Consider the following 14,691-nt stretch of genomic DNA (forward strand, 5'->3'; position numbering starts at 1 on the left):
CTAGCTCTCACTTTTGGCTGTTCTCCATGAATCATAGTACATGTACCCTCACCTTATCTCCAATAGGTTCTTAATCACACCTGAAGTACTGTCGTCATTTGTAGTGCATATTAATGTCCCAAGAAAGAATATTTCCTAGGTGATTATCACCCGATAGTGTAGAAAAGAAAAATTCTACTGGGAGACAAGAGAACTTGGGTCGTCTCCAGCTCTACTGTTCGTTGTGTGCACGTGACAGATAATTCACCCAGAAAAAGGAGGATAATACCTCGTCTCTTCCAGCTCTAAAAATTATGTAAGCCTAATCTATACACACTGATTTTCACCTATAAAGCCTTCATTTAACTTGCCACTTCACCTTAGTGTTGCATTTTTCAAAGAAGGAGAAATTAAGGTGAGGTAGGGATTTGTTTGTTATTTGGAAATCCATTTAAGCAGGAAAAGGAATCCACGAATACAGAAAATTCGAAAAACAACTGCTTTCAGCATCTCAAGTTTACATTCAAAACTTTTAAAGTTGTATGCTTTAAACCCTGAAAAATTAATTAAGCAGATGGTTTTCATGATGATATGTATGCAATATATAAGATTTTTAAACCAGAAACAGTAGTGAGGAATTATGTGGGCAGTAGGCTTGAGGTCAGGGAGCAAATTTTATACTACAATTTCTCACTTTCCATTTCTTATTACTCCCTAGGGCATGGTAAAAAAAAAAATAGAAAAAAAAACATTTTGAATTATATATTTATAAGCGACATAAATGTATAGGTGGCATATGGTAAGGTCCCTAAGACTCAGTTTGCTGGTTCACCAGGAATGGAAAGAATTGTCTCACAGGCACTACAGCTTGAACTGGATTCAATTGTAGTGTCTTCACATAAATGATTTTATTTTCCAATCAATAACGCATAGCAATTGACAACTTCACCCAACTCATTAAATAATTGACAGATTCTTAGCACAATTGGGCCATGGCAGGAAATCTTCCTGAGTGGTTTTGACGGTGACAGTAAATTGTTTTACACTAGTGCTACCCAAATAAAATAATAAGATAAAATAAAATAAAAGGCAAGCCTTGAAAGTGATGAGCTCAGTTTGGACCTGCTGAATTTAAAATAAGTGGGAGCCCCCTGGGTGACATCAGGATACCTACAGCTCACACCATCTTCCGTGAGATTCATTTGTCTATCTCTGCGCCTTAATCAATGGTCCTTCAGGTGCAATGTGTTCCCAGAACCAGCAGCACCGGCATCGAGAGGTGGAATCTCAGACCCCTTCCCAGATCTGCTGAATCCCAGTCTGCATTCGCCTACGATTCCCACGTGTCTCCTACATACACTCAAGATCAGCAGCTCTTGACACAGGTACCGCCCGGAGGGAGGATAATTTTAGAAGTCATCCACCCATATAGGGAGTGGCGACGAGCTCACAGGAAAGCAGCTTAAACAGGATAAAAGAATCTGTGGGGCAGGAGGAAGAGGTTTCACGCTTGGAATTTAAAAAAGCATCATCATAAAGGTAAACAATGGCTCTTTTTTTTTTTAAAGGACATTAAATAAAAACTGAACCAAGAAGAAAAGGAGGAAAAAACAAAGGAAACAAACTCTTGAAAAATAATGAAAGTACCACAATGGTGAATCCATATTTAAGCTCTAAAGAACTTCCATTTAGCCCTGGCCAGTAGCTCAGTTGGTTGGAGCGTCATTCCATAAACCAAAAGATTTCAGGTACGATCCTGGTTGGGGGGGGTGTGGGAAGCGACAGAGCAATGTTTCTCTCTCTCTCTCTCCCTTCCTCTCTCTCTAAAATCAATAAAAACATATCCTCGGTCGAGGATTAAAAAACAAAACACGTTTATTTAAACATTAATTTGAAAGAATATATGTACACCTATGCTTATTGCAGCATTATTTACAATAGTCAAAATTTGGAATCACCCAAGTGCCCATGAGTAGATGACTGGATAAAAGAGAAATTATGGTACATTTACACAACAGAATACTGCTCGGCCATAAAAAAGAAGGAAACCTTACCTTTTGAGGCAGCATGGATGGACCTGGAGAGCATTATGCTAAGTGAAACAAGCCAGTCAGAGAAAGACAAGTACCATATGATTTCACCCATATATGAAATCTGGTGAACTTAAATAAACTTGCAAACAAAATAGAAACCGACTCATAGATAGAGAACAGACTGACAGCTGTCAGAAGGGAAGGGGGATTGGGAGCTTGGTAAAAAAAAAAATCTGAAGGGATTAAGCAAAAAAACAACAACAAAAGAACTTTGTTTTTCAGACACAGACAACAATATGGTGATTACCAAAGGGAAAGGTGGTGGGAGGAGATAGAAGAGGGTAAAGTGGGGATAAATGGTGACGGGAGGAGACTTGACTTGGGGTGGTGAATGCACAATACAATATACAGATAATTTATTATAGAACTGTCTACCGGAAACCTATTAACCAATGTCAATCCAATAAATTCAATTAAAAAATAAAAAGAAATCGGAGTACATTATTTTAATAAAAATAAAACTTCTATTTATGTTTAAAATAAACTCATATTAATTAATGTTCCTGGATATTCAAGGATGCTGAACAACAAATTCATTTGTTGAAAAGCAAATTTGATGGGAGCGGAGGAAGAATTAAATGGAAACTTGGTGGCCACTACTTGCTGGGCAGAGGGCAGCAGAACCAAGAGAGAATCAGAAGGCCTGGGTTCTAGGCTGGCTTCCCCAGGCAGGCACCTTATCTGCGCGCCAGTCTACCCAGCTGCATGATAAGAGAGCTAGAGAACAAGACATTCTCTCCTCAGATTCTCCTGCCGAGACTGGCTATGATTAAACTGGCAAAAGTGAGATTCACTTTTTGCCTCCAAAGACTTCCTGACAATAACATGAAGAGTGTTCCATTCCCACCCTCAGCCCATTGCTACTGCCTCATCCCACCAGCTCACCCAGTGAACAACTTTCCTGAAGTTTTGTTCAGAATCCAACAGCTACGCAGAGCTGATTTCCAGCCTACCGAGCCGTCTTCTGTGCCCTGTCTCCCAGGTGACACTGACGGCCCTGCCCGGGTTGCCACGCACACACCCGGGAACACACCCAGGAGGCTGAGGCCTCGCAACCAGGAGCCCCTCCCATGACCTGTGCAGGTGGCTGCTCCCTGAGGGGCCAGGCCTGCTTCTGAATGCTTCTGGCCAGATGCCAAATGATTAAATACCACTGTGCAGCATTAGCATTCCGTGTAAAAGCCTTAAAATATTTTTTAGAATTTGGTCTTACCGCAGGTCACAGCAGCAGAGCTGGGAATAGCACGCTGTGCTTTCATGTGGGGAGCATGCACAGGAATACAAATATGGCAGGAGATGAAAGCGCAGCAGACAGACAAGGACAGGCTGCTCTTTCAGCAGCAGGAGGCCCGCTGAATGGCCATCAGGGCTCCATGCCTACTTCTCGGAACACAGTGTAAACCCACCCTCTCCTTCTGAAGAGAGTGCAATGTGTCTATTGCCATCCTCTTGCCTTAAATGATGCTCCAAGATGGATCTGGAGAGGTGGTTTGTTCTTCCAGAGCAGATGCCCTTCACATTAGCATGTGAAAGCTACTAAAGCACCTCCTGCAATCAATGCTTCCCTCCACAGGAAGCTGCATCCGATGGTCCCCTCTGGGTGATAGCAAACCCACCTGTGCAAGCCTTCTTTCTGGTCCAGCGTGCATGGGGTCACAGGGGCATCTACCAGCCACATAGCCAGGGAGCTCTTCAGTTAACATCAGGAAGCCCACAGCTCACACCCATCTTACACACGACTCATTTGTCTTTACCTCTGCTTCTTTATCACGTGGTACCATTCAAACACAGAGGCACACTAACCCTGCCAACTTTTATTCCCCACACATCTTCAGTTCCTACAGAGAAATTTAAAAGCCCCGAATCTGCTGGGAAAGGGGGGAAATTCTCATGCTGTATTTCAAATGTAAATGCTAATTAAATTTTCATTATCTATGCCACACAGTGGCTGCATTATAAGAATAAAAGGAGCACTTGATAATTTGCTAGGAACAGTGATCACAACAAGATGAGGTAGTACCACTATCAGCCCCAGTTTAAGGATGAGGAGACTGAGGCTCAGAGAAAGAAATCAACAGGACCAGGAAAGCCAGGACACAACCCAGGCCAAGGGGCCCCAGACCCCATGCTTCAGTCTCTACAGGAGAAAAGCATTTAAAACCTGTCCTCAGAAAGAGTCGAGTTATGATGGAGATAGAGCTGGAGTGAACCTAAGGATCGCTAAGTCAATTCATTGGTAACAGGTCTGAGCTTCACAGCTGGCCCAGGAGAGAAACAGCAGTAAATCCACTGTAATTACCAATGTGCTGAAGACATAAGTGATACATGCAGGCACTCCAATCTGTCTCCCTCTAACACAGGCTTTATTTTTTAAGAGCCAAAGAACTGGGTTCAAGTTCAGCATGAAACCCTCTGCATCCTTAGTTTCCTAAGTCTCATAAAGTCCAGCCCTTAATTATTCAAATGTGAATCTGGCAAGGTAGAAAAATTGGATGATTTGCCCAGTGACATATAGGTAGTTAGTTGCTGCACCAAATCTCTAAAAAGGTTTCTGTGTCCCAGCCGGTAAAGAGCATCACCAACTACCCTCCATTAGGGCAGATGGTATTATGACAGAGAAAACACATTACTCTCCAACTTTATCACCAGGGCAATAAAGACAGGCCATAAATACTCTTTTATTGATCATTATTTTCCCTCTGTGAACTTTGAGAGCCTAACCCACTGATCCTTTGGCTAGTCTAAGGAACGATTAACCACAGTGTTACAACTTCATATATTTGCCAACATATTCTCACCTTTTGAAAATAACTCCTTTGGAAAGAATGGGGCTGTTCATATACAAACTAGGAACCTTCAGGCTAGGTCTGGCTGGCAGAAATGCATGTCTGTCCAGCAGGGTGCTTCCCACATTTTTCTCTTGCAACATGTCCTTCTGGGCCCTCAGCAGGTGCCATGGGGCTGGGCCCCATGCACAGGGGATACCCTTTTCCAACCCCAGTTGGGAACCCACATATGAGGAGGGCTCACAAGTTATCAGTGGATTTTCAACTGTGCCGGTGGCTGACGCCCCAACTCCCTGAAATTGTTCGAGGGCCAGCCGTACCTCCAGTTTGCCATGGTTCCCACCAGTGCTATCTGGATGTTATGCTACCGGATGGTCCTTGTGGGCACCTGGTTTTCAGTTTCTGCTTTCCTGCATCAATATTATGGCATTAAAATAAAAGGACCCACGATTTCAAACCCATCGCCAATGATTAACATCTAAATTCTGCATCAAAATAGGGCTCACTTTATCTAGAACAGTGGTTCTCAACCTTCCTAATACCGCGACCCTTTAATACAGTTCCTCATGTTGTGGTGACCCCAACCATAAAATTATTTTCGTTGCTACTTCATAACTGTAATTTTGCTACTGTTATGAATCGTAATGTAAATATCTGATATGCAGGGTGTATTTTCATTGTTACAAATTGAACATAATTAAAGCATAGTGACTAATCACAAAAACAATATGTAATTATATATGTGTTTTCCGATGGTCTTAGGCGACCCCTGTGAAAGGGTCGTTCAACCCCCAAAGTGGTCGCGACCCACAGGTTGATAACCACTAATCTAGAAGGAAGCGAAGGTAAGAGGGTGGCCGAGGGATGTGACTGAACTGGGAGATTGGGTGTCTTGATTCTGGTTTTTCCTCCATCAGGAAATAGTTATATTACTTTGATCAAGTCATCTAACCTCAATGGATCATTTGTAAAAAGGGCAAGTTGGGCTGGCTACTTAAGATTTTTATTTTTCCAACTAAAATCCCGTAACATGTCTCTTATTCCAATCCTTTGCAAATATAGGCATTTTCCCCAGAAAGAGGGGTCTTAGTGAAGGGGGCACATGAGGGATTCTAGTCACATTAACCAGAATTTGATATGTGGTTTCTGTATTTTTTATGAAATCTTAGGCAAGTTATCTAAAACTCTTTGCACCTCAGTTTCCTCACATTCATTCATTTACTCAAAAGAATTTATTGAGCACCTAATATGTAATGGGTACCTTCTAAATCCTGGGGATTCTGCAGGGAACAAAACAAAGTGCCTGCTCTCATGAAGCTTACATTCTAGTGGCGAGGAGACAGAAAATAAGCAAATATTTATAATCTGTCAGATGGTGAGAAATGCTATGAAAATAAATTAAGTGCGTTAAGAGAATGGGAGAGGAGAGGTTGGTTGGATTATTAGCGATGGGAAGAGAAGACCTCTCTGACAAGACACTCGAGTAGAGACCTGATGAAGTGGGGAGTAGGGGAGGTTTAGCCATGCAGCTATTTGTGTATAAATTGCTCCGGGCAAAATAAATTGGTAGAGATTGCTCTAGGGGTTGTAAAAACTTAATGATGCGACTGGCAAGCAGAACTCCTGACAGAGTCCTGTGATGAGCTGCTTTCTCCCCCACTTCCACCCTCACCACTCTCCCTCCTCTAAACAGGCAGAGTCTTCAGGATGTACTGTCTGCCTTTCCTCAACACCTAAGATAGCAAAGAAAAGCAGGCCAAGAGTGAGAAGACCTCACCTCTAATTCCATGTTCAAACCAATGACAATCTACAACTGTCAAACCCTATTTTAGAAAGAACCAAATCCTTCTTCAGCTGTGTTCTGAAAAAAATGCTTTCATAATAAAGTACTTCAAAATACATACACGTAGTTAAAATTTATGATCTGCTCTCCTCGGAGAGTGGGAGACAAGCATAGAGGTTAACATCACAGTCTCCATGTCAGAAAAACCTGGATCACGGCCCAGCTCTCTGCTTGTTGCCTGTATGACCTTGGGCAAAATCTAAACTTCTCGGAATCTCAAGCTCCATTTTTTTCACCTGTGAACTGAGGAATAGCAGTGTTAGCTCTTTTCACAGTTGTGGGGATACTTGAATGAGCTTATGTTCATAAAGCACGTGGAACTTTTTTGGCACAGAGGGCAGTGCCCAGTGAGGAGTATCTATTTCTATCAGGGCCATGGTTTGCAAGTTACACACATCCATTCTGATTAAACAGAAGAAAGTTGTTTTAAAAGCTCACTGGCTGGCTTCCCAAATGTCCAGCAGCCAGGAATAATGCCCCAAATCTTACCACGGAGTGGTCCGGGAACACTGGCACAGCAGACAATGCAATACACACACACACACACACACACACACACACACACACACACACACACACACACACCGTGCCTGCAGCACCAGTTACTGCCCTGGTTCTCAGTAAGAGGAGAGCTCTGCCTCACAGCAAAGCTGGGGAAGTAAGGAACCCCCCAAACCAGAATGAGAACTCAGATGCTGGACAGTCAAAAACATTGGCAGGTGCCCAACCCCACCACTATCACAAGATACACATCCTTTGGAGCATGTGCTTGTTTGCTCATGCGCCTTCCTCACCTAGAATGCCCCCGGCCCCTCGCCATACAGCTCAGCCCCATCTTGGAGGCTCCTGCTCTGGGAAGCCTTCCAGCCTGACTCCGCTGCCTGCTTCCGCCCTTCCCAGCTAATGCTCTTACAAGGGACCTCATTATAAACTGATTTACACCCTCTGACTATGCATACACATTCACAAACAGACACAAATCCTTTAGGGAATACACAGGGTAGAGATTAAAAATAAATGCATATATGATTATAAATAACACTGCCTGGTTCACTAATCATTCCATGCGTGTATATCTCAACCCACCAATGAGGCTATAACTCCTTGTTGACAGGCAACACCATCCTTTCCTCCTGTACCTGTTAGAAGCCCATTTCCTGTTCTTTGCCAATGCTTAATACTTCCTCCTTTAAATCTGGGATAGAACACAGTTTTTATATTGAGGGTCAAGTATCTAATTAATCTACACATATTCTTTTGTTAAGAAAAATAGATTCAAGCTACCCTATAGAATGGGGAAGGCAATTGGTGTCAACAAATTTCACAAAAGATTAAAGCACTGTAACTTTTAATAATCACTTTATAAAATCATTTTTACTCCTTATTTTCAGATTTTAAAAAAACTCACTATCTTCCCACTCTGAAAAGTGGGGGAATCCCACACTGCCCCATTTCACTAAGGGGGAAAAAAAAAACAGGTTTGTAGTTTTTTTCCCATGGAATAATATCTCCATCTTGTGGGCACTGTTGCTCAATGTTTTAAAAAACCCTGGTGACATTTTCAGAACTGTGACATCTATTAATACTGTTCAGTGTTAGATAGAATTAAACTACAACCCCTATTTGGCCCAGAAGCCAGAAATCCCCTATGTCTTTCATAAATGCTTTCTGCACAGAGCACTTACACATTTAAACAATTAAAAGCCTACAATATTGAGGGAGGCATCAAACAGGTATACAGAAAAAGAAAAGATAGATATATTTTTGGATCCAGAGATACCTAAAGAGGAAATCCTCCCATGAAAGGGTTCTGTTCTCCCAATGAGTAATAAACTCACTGAGGAAACATTCATTGAGTTTCAGGGTGTCTAGCACAGTGTTGGCTATTATACTCGGGCCAGGATCTGCCAAGCAGAAGGCAATACATAAGTGGAGGGCAAGGAGAAACTGACAAGAACCCCAGTGGTTCCCAGCAGGCTCCTGACCATGGGCAGGAGGCTGATAACGTCGGCCTGGGCTCTGGTCCAAGGGAAGCAAGGTTAGCAGGCATTCAGAATATGCGTGTGCAACAAAGATGAAAAACAAGAAGGGAGAGGAGGTGGTGAGACAATGGAACAATGGACAAGCAAAAGGAGGAAGCATCAGTAGTATCCTTTTCATCCAGGGACGAAAGAGCATGTACATCTATCAAAAAGAAGTAAAAACAAAGAGTGAGAAAAGAGTCTGAGAACAGTTTCCATCTCTCTTTTCTGCCCCTTGAGAATTTGAGCAAGTCTGCAACTCACAGGTTCCACAGATATTTAAAGTGCCCTTGTCACTACCCCCCATCCTTTTGAGATAATTATCATGCAACAAGCTTATTTGGTCTTGCTTATATTCGCTTTCCTTCATTCAGATAGTCTTTTAGTGGAGACAGGGGAATTGTGCTTCCCAAGCCAGACATGATGTCAACCCACTGAGTCTAGCCATCATTTGCTTCAGAACAACCTTTTCTGTTAAAGAAAGTTATCACGCAATGCAGAGCGCATGTGCAGAATAAATGCAGCATCCTCCACCATTAGTCCCCAAACCATCCGTTTATCCAAATAGTTACCAAAAATATGTGCACACATCCTAAATTCGACAGGTCTCATCATCTCTCACTTCTCTCTTAAATCTCTTTGTAAACCATAAAAGGAGTCAGCACAAGAGCAGCCTGGTCCAGTCCGTCCCTAGGCCCTTCAGTCTCCCAGGCCAGACCCTCCGCTGCCCGAGCATTTTGCCCATCCAGACTGAGGTCCATCTCCCACTTCTCTCCTCAAAGATCCAACTGGTCCAACAGCACTCGCTTGCCGAGCCCATCCGACCCAGGTACCTCTCCTGTCGCAAGAGCCTCCTCTGCACAGTTCCCACTCCTTTCACGCCCTCCCTACTTTCCCTAATGCCCACCACAGCCATCGGATGCAAACCCCAGGTCTAATGAGATCCCTGTCCTGAAAGAGCCTGGTGTCGTGGGGACAAATGCAAGCCTTTAAAAAAACCTTTTCAATTATAAATGACATTCAATATTATATTAGTTTTGGGTGTACAGCATAGTTAGATAATTATATAACTCATACACAAAATTCGTGCAAGAGTAGGCCTTCCTTCCCCCGGCTGCCGGCACCGGCTTCCCTCTGGCACTCAGGACCCGGGCTTCCCTCACAGCCCCAGCTTCATCCGGAAGGTCATCCGGAAGGATGTCCGGTCTAATTAGCATATTACACTTTTATTATTATGGATGAGGTAATCCCCTCAATAATTCTAGTACCATACCTAGCACCATACATAATTATTACCATATCATTATGTTCCCTATGCTGTACTTTACATACCCATGACTATGCTGTAACCACCAGTCTGTACTTCTTAATCCCTTCACCTTTTTCACTGAGTTCCCCAACCCCCATCCCACCTGGCAACTACCAGTTTGTTCTCTATATTTAAGAGTTGGTTTGTTCATTTGTTTTGTTCTTTAGATTCCACATACAAGTGAAATCATACGCTATTTGTCTTTCCTTGTCTAACTTATTTCACTTAGCATAATACCTTCTAGGCCCATCCATGCTGTTGCAAATGGTAAGATTTCATTCTTTTTATGGCCAAGTAATATTTCATTGTATATATAAGGTGTCCCCCCAAAATGTATACACACTTTGAATAATTATTAATTCCAATTGGGTTAAATCTGACAAGCATGACATATAATTGAACTATTGGCGGTTAGATGTGTATACATTTTTGGGGGGACACCCTGTATATATCACATCTTCTTTATCCCTCTGACTATAGATGGGCACTTGGGCTGCCTCCATACCTTGGCTATTGTAGATAACATAGCAATGAATATAGGGATGCATATATATTTTTGAATTAGTGTTTTGGAACAAATGCAGGCTTAAGTCCAACAACCTTGCCGCTCACTGCACATAGAAACTTGGGCAAACCATCTAACCTCTCTGAACCTCCCTTTCCTTACTGTCAAAATAAAATAACAGCCGAAACCGGTTTGGCTCAGTGGATAGAGCTTCGGCCTGCGGACTGGAGGGTCCCAGGTTCGATTCCGGTCAGGGGCATGTGCCTGGGTTGCGGGCACATCCTCAGTGGGAGATGTGCAGGAGGCGGCTGATCGATGTTTCTCTCTCATCGATGTTTCTAACTCTCTATCTCTCTCCCTTCCTCTCTGTAAAAAAAAAAAAAAAAAATCAATAAAATATATTTTAGAAAAATAATAATAAAATAAAATAACAATACCTACCTTGCGTGGCTGCTATGAGGATTGGAAATAATTAATGTAAATAGCCAAATGCTACAAAGTAAATACTCAATAAATGAGGATTGTGATTTTAAAAGGAAAGAAGACTGTGAGTGCATCAAGTCCAGAGAAATGAACAATCACATGGTTGGTTGGCTGTTGAACAAGCTGTGGACTCCTGGGGAGCAGGGTCCATCCTTCTCCATGAATTCAGTGCTCCACCCACCACACTGCACACTCAATGGGCACTTTTTAAAGAGCAACAGAAAAAAAAAATGACTAAAATAACATGACCAAAATGTTAACATAACTATCTTCGGGGTACTGGTTTTTTGTTTGTTCGTTTTGTGTGTCTGTTTTTTTTCATATATATATTTTTTATTTCAGAGAGGAAGGGAGAGGGAGAGAGAGAAAGAAACATCAATAATGAGAGAGAATCATTGATCGGCTGCCTCCTGCATGCCCCCTGCTGGAGATTGAGCCTGAAACCCGGCACGTGCCCTGACCGGGTGTCCAACCACAGACCTCCTGGTGCATGGGACAACACTCAACCAATTGAACCACACTGGCTGGGAGGCACAATGCTATAATTTAAAAATAAAATTAAAATTCCAGAAGAAAGGGATACAGTAGTGGGTAGCCAAATTATTTGAAAAACCTCTTACATGACCTACTCCACATCAAAATGAGAATCATCCAGATGCAAATAAAAATATGAGTGTGAAGTCCTAACTCCTATATTTTTAATGCCCTGCCCCCACTGAGCCCTCTACTCAAGGCTCCCTTCCTCTCTGGATTGCCAAGCCAACAGACCCTTCTTCCTGTCATCCCATCCTCCCTCATCAGCAGGAACCTGGGTCTCCCCAAAGGCCCCTTAGATCCCTCCTCTCCAGATAGGTCTCAACCTCTTCAGCCCTCCTAGAGTCACAAGAAACTGCTGATTTCCACCCACTACCCATCCTGATGCTGCCTGTTTTTAACACTTCCCAGTAAACACATACTTCTTCAAATCATAATATTCATGAAGCCATAGTATCTTAGAAATGTCAGAAGTTAGAAACCTCAGAGATCATCTAATTAAGTGGTCCTTAACCTTAACAGGCTTGCCCTTCACAAAATAGACATTTTATCAACTTCACCATTACCATACTGAAGTGAAATTCAGATAATTTATCTCTACATAACTTTAATAAGATATATGTGTGGAGGTACATAAGCCCTTCAGCATATTAGGAGAAATAAAGAAATATAATTCAAAGATTATGCATTTTAATAAGTGAATTAGTGCTTAGATACTAAAAGACATAAGGAGGAGGTCAACTGCTCATATCTACTAGTAATGAATGTGTTTAGATTTGGCGGGGGGAGGGAAACAAGATCAGAAAACACTCCTCATTTAAAAATAATATAGAATATAAGAGAATAACAAAGGGACAAGTGGCACATGGAATTAAAAACTTGAGTAAAGATAAGAAGAGATGAGACATTTTAGTATGACCTCCTTCAGAAATGCCCAGTAGGTCATTCTAAAGCCATAAAGGACAGCAGACAATTCTGTTTGGCAGAACTCTCTTGAAACACTAGGACGTCTAACACAGCTGGAACCTGCTCTACAAACAATGAGACAACAAAAAACACTCCCCCAAATTTCCAAAATGCCATTGAAAGAGCAACATTGCCCCCGCTGAGAAGCAGATACAATTCAACTTTCTTCATCCTCATTTTGTTTTTGAGAACACAGAGGCCCTAAGAGGTTCAGTGATTACACACACAGCAGGTTACTGACGATGACACAGCTGGTTTCAGAAATAAGTCTCATAATCACCACACACACCTACACACACACACACAGGCACACATATGCACATGTGCCCCCACACACTCTTCTCTACTTACTCTCTTTCCTACTCAGCTCAGGTTTTTCACCCCTGCCCTCTGTAATCATCGCCCTTAGAATTTTAACATCTGTCACTCTGACCCCACACTTCACACCTCTTCCTTAATTATGCATGCTCACTTATCCCCATTGCACATCAAGTCTCATTAATGGTCAAAGCCTGAGTCTAATTAACTCAAATCACAAAGATCTCTAATTCACAGTTCCCCTTCCTGAAGCATGACCAACCTCCTCACTCTCTTTGGGACTTCCCAGCTCCCAGCCAGCCCATTCTGACAGTCTCTTCCTTCCCACATCTCACTCTCTCAGCACAGCTCCCTCAGCTTTGCCCATCCTACATACCTTCACTCTCGCTCTCATGCTTTTCCTTAGTCCTCCCTGCACAGAACTGCAGAGTATGTGAATGTCCATATCTCAGCAGACCTGCGACACTTCATATTCATTAGCTACAATATAACCTATGCAAAGTAGTCCTGTCTAGCTGCTGGAAAATGTCCTTCAATGGCTGTCCCACATCTCCTGAGCCCGTCCCTGATTCGATGTACCTACAGAATAAAGGACTTTGCTTTTACAATAATCCGGCAAAGGCTATGAGCATGTCTCTGCCGATTATGTCTCTGTCCATGCTATATGTCCAAGTGGAATGCCCTCCTTTTGAAAAACCAAGTTTTATATTTCCTTTAAAATCTGGTTCTTGTTAATATCCTCAATAAAGCTTTCAAGCTCTAGGCCATATGGATCTTTTAATTCTCAAATTATTAATGACAGGTTTGCAGAGATGAAAGAAATTTTTAGATGACCTAGTCCAATCATTTTATTTTGCAGTTGAAGGAACTGGGACTCTGAGGTGAGGAAACAGTTTCTGGTCATATAACTGGCTATTTGCAGACAAGGCTGCAACTCAGGTCTCTCCCTTCCTGGCCAGTTTCTTTCAAATATACCAGTGAGTAACTTGATAACATTTATGTACCTTTGAAAAATCAAATGTTTTTCCTTTAAACAACTTATAAAAATTGTTGTTATTATTATTATTATTATTATTATTATTATTATTATTATTTTAGAGAGAGAGAGATAGAAACATTGTTGAGAGAGAAGCATCTATCAGCTGCCTCTGGCAATCTCCCCCATTGGGGATCAAGCCCGAAACCTGGCCATGTGCCCTGAACGGGAATCAAACCGGTGACCTCTTGGTGCATGGGATGACGTTCAAACAAACGAGCCACACCAACTAAACAATTTTTTTTTTTAATCATGGATCTTAGAAAGAGGAAGGGAGGGAGAGAGAGAAAGAAACATCGATGTGAGAAAAACATCGACTGACTGTCTCCTGTATGCACCCTGACTGGGGATTGAACCCTCAACCTGGGTATATGTCCTGACCATATGTATATAGGATGATGCTCCAACCAACTGAGACACACTGGCCAGGGCTGAAATGTTTTTCTTTAAACACATACTTTTGGATAAATTTTAGAAAAATAATTATACTATGCTTCACATTGTCATTTATTCAGTACTTGAAAATGGAAATATTTTCATTTGCTACATATTTTCATACTACATGGAAATTTAATGCAAATGTGTGTATGTGCCATGCCATTTAATCAGCTCCCACTCCTGGCGACCCTGTGCATGGGTGATGTCCACAAAGATCTGTTCTCAACAGCCCTGCTCAGTTCCCGTAGACTCCTGCCTATGGCTTCTTTTATAGAGTCACTCCATCTCATATTTGGTCTTCCTCTTTCCTGCTGCCTTCTGTGTTTCCCAGTATTATTGTCTTTTCAAAAAAAAAACCCCTGTCTTCTCATGATGTGTCC

The 14,691-nt window shown here is 42.1% G+C and overlaps 1 protein-coding gene across 3 annotated transcripts in view; it reads right to left on the reverse strand.

Annotated features, from left to right (window-relative positions):
• Positions 1-14,691, reverse strand: part of ARHGAP18 (Rho GTPase activating protein 18) — a 169,122-nt gene that overhangs the window by 76,045 nt on the left and 78,386 nt on the right. The window contains exon 1 of one of the 3 annotated variants that reach the window (XM_059700297.1): positions 2,958-3,094. The exons of the other annotated variants lie outside the window; for them this stretch is intronic. The gene's annotated coding sequence lies outside the window, so the exon portion shown is untranslated. Of the gene's footprint in view, positions 1-2,957; positions 3,095-14,691 lie in introns of those variants that run through there. 3 annotated transcript variants of the gene reach the window in all.

Source organism: Myotis daubentonii, chromosome 6 (genome assembly GCF_963259705.1).
Source record: "Myotis daubentonii chromosome 6, mMyoDau2.1, whole genome shotgun sequence".
Taxonomy (NCBI): Eukaryota; Metazoa; Chordata; class Mammalia; order Chiroptera; family Vespertilionidae; genus Myotis; species Myotis daubentonii.